The sequence below is a fragment of the Rhinopithecus bieti genome, unplaced genomic scaffold, assembly GCF_001698545.2.
Source record: "Rhinopithecus bieti isolate Rb0 unplaced genomic scaffold, ASM169854v2 scaffold_41998, whole genome shotgun sequence".
Lineage (NCBI taxonomy): Eukaryota > Metazoa > Chordata > Mammalia > Primates > Cercopithecidae > Rhinopithecus > Rhinopithecus bieti.
In genome coordinates, this window is record NW_016816917.1 from 1 (window position 1) to 2,451 (window position 2,451).

The 2,451-nt window shown below is 41.0% G+C and overlaps 1 pseudogene across 1 annotated transcript; it reads left to right on the top strand.

The window, feature by feature from the left end:
• The first annotated feature begins 99 nt into the window (after window positions 1-99).
• LOC108517527 (protein FAM136A pseudogene) lies at window positions 100-504 on the top strand (annotated as a pseudogene). Its single transcript, XR_001882132.1, has one exon. The product of XR_001882132.1 is annotated as a protein FAM136A pseudogene (transcript).
• Window positions 505-2,451: the final 1,947 nt, after the last annotated feature.

The window sequence follows — 2,451 nt, forward strand, 5'->3', positions numbered from 1 at the left end:
CTTGGCCAGTCACACTATCGTGTCCCTTTAATTGACCAAGATAATACATATTAAACCTGTACCACAGGGCCTAACACATAATGAGCACACAGTAAGTAGATGGAGGCCTTACTCAGCTTTTTCTGCCTTCTTCCTTCTTGCCACAGGACCGCCTGGCCCGGTGCACCATGCATTGCAACGACAAAGCCAAAGATTCAATAGATGCTGGGAGTAAGGAGCTTCAGGTGAAGCAGCAGCTGGACAGTTGTGTGACCAAGTGTGTGGATGACCACATGCACCTCATCCCAACTATGACCAAAAAGATGAAGGAGGCTCTCTTATCCATTGGGAAATAAAAGTCTTTGCCAGTGGCCATCGGGGCTAAGGGCAAGAATATATTTTTTATAAGGAATTGGGAACTTTAGTCTTTTAAGCAAGGTTTACAAATGAAGAAATGAAGGATGGCCACAAGTGTAAGGCATATGTCACTTGCCTCTGGACACTGCTTATTTTATGTTTCAGTCCTAAAAAAAATGAAATGGAAAAAAGTGGTGCTAAATCAGGTCAGAGAGATTACAGGAGAGTTTTAGAGCTTATTATTTCCTGTGGCCAGCGCTTGTCCTGGCAATAAGGCTCTCCCCTGTAACAAGCCAGAGCCTTCCAAGGTACCAGACTCTTCTTACTGCACAGGTACTAACAGGCTGGCAGGTTAGAGTTGGTGGAGTCTGAGGAGACATATTTTCTCTTTGTTGCCAACATCCTGTTTACCAGAAGTGTCACCACACCATTTTCCATAAGCTGTGAAACAAAATCAATGAGGTCACTAACTTAGAAGGGAAAGAAAGTTTTCTGGGTCTTTGTTTTGTTGGTTTTGGGTAATTTATACAAGGACATACAAGTTGATCTTAAGATGTGGAATTGGGAGGGAGACTAGTTTGGATAAGAACTTTGAAAGGTTCCTTGTGGATCCCCATTTCTGGTCATCAAGATGTGGATGTATGTTTCTTAAAATTATTACACGCTGCATCTTTCAGCCTGGAGACCATGCAGAAACATGAGAGGTGATGACACACTAATTATGGGAAGCAGAATTACTGGCTGATGGCCCCTGAGGCTGTGTATAGCAAAATGACAGGACAATCTTGCAGTAAAACTTCTCCCTTGAAGAGAAGGGGGTTTTGACTGTGATACATACTAGTATCTAGGAATGAACAGTAAAAGAGGAGCAGTTGGCTACTTGATTATAACAGAGTAATGAAGTACTGGATTTGGAAAAACCTGGTTTTATTAGAACAGATGGAATGAAAGCCTAAACCTAGCATTGCCTACTTAGCCCCCTGAATTAACAGAGCCCAATTGAGACAAACCCCTGACAACAGGAATTCAAGGGAGAAAAAGTAAGCAACTTGGGCTAGGATGAGCTGACTCCCTTAGAGCAAAGGAGAGGCAGCCCCCATTACCAAATACCATTTTTGCCTGGGGCTTGTGCAGCTGGCAGTGTTCCTGCCCTGGCGTGGCAACTTATTGTTTTGATAGCAACTTCGTTGTATTTTCACCAACTTATTACTTGAAATTATAGCCTGTCCGTTTGCTGTTTCTAGGCTGTGACATATTTTCTTAGTGGTTTGGTTTTAAAAATAAATAAGGTTTAATTTTCTCCCCACTATTGTGTTTTCTTTCCTTATATCTGGGCAGTGAATATATAACTTTCTCAGGATGCTTCTCCTTTTAAAAGGTTAAATGAGTTTAAAATGTCCAGAAGAGTAGAAATTAGTTGTTATGGTTCAGATTCAGAACTGGTTCATTGTAAATGGGTAAAACTTTGAGAGGAGACTAGGACATTGTGACTTGAAGTTCATTAATGTAGAAAAGAAACTATCTATGAGGCTAAAAAGAGAAATTCATTATCTATGTCAGTCTCTAGCTTCAACTAAACACTAATAGCAAGTGGTAGTAAAGGTACAAAGCTATGACCCTGCTAGAAAAAAATAGAATGTCTAGGATTTTGAGTACTAAGAGAGTGCTAAATATGTGATGAGTTGAAGTCTTTACTATCATTGGTATTTAAATAGAGCCATTCCAGAATATCAGGAATTAGCTGAATTTTTGAGAACCATCCCCTATTTAAAATGAACACGGCGTTCTATTTTGGTTTAGTCTTCTATAATCCGTGCATTCTCCTATTTTGGGGTAACATAACTGGGAACAAGTCCGAGGCCACTTTTTACACATCTTGACATGAAAAAGGAATACCTTGTATTAGAGAATGTTTGTGTGCTGCACTTCACGTTTTATATACGGGGCAATGGCACATCAGTGAGTTCTGGAGGTAGTGTTTGAAAACTTGCAGAACTGCCAGGCATGCTGGCTCATGCCTGTAATCTCAGCACTCTGGGAGCTGGAGGCAGGCGGATCTCTTAAGGCCAGGAATTTGAGAACAGCCTGGGCAACAAAGCAAGACGTTGTCTCTAC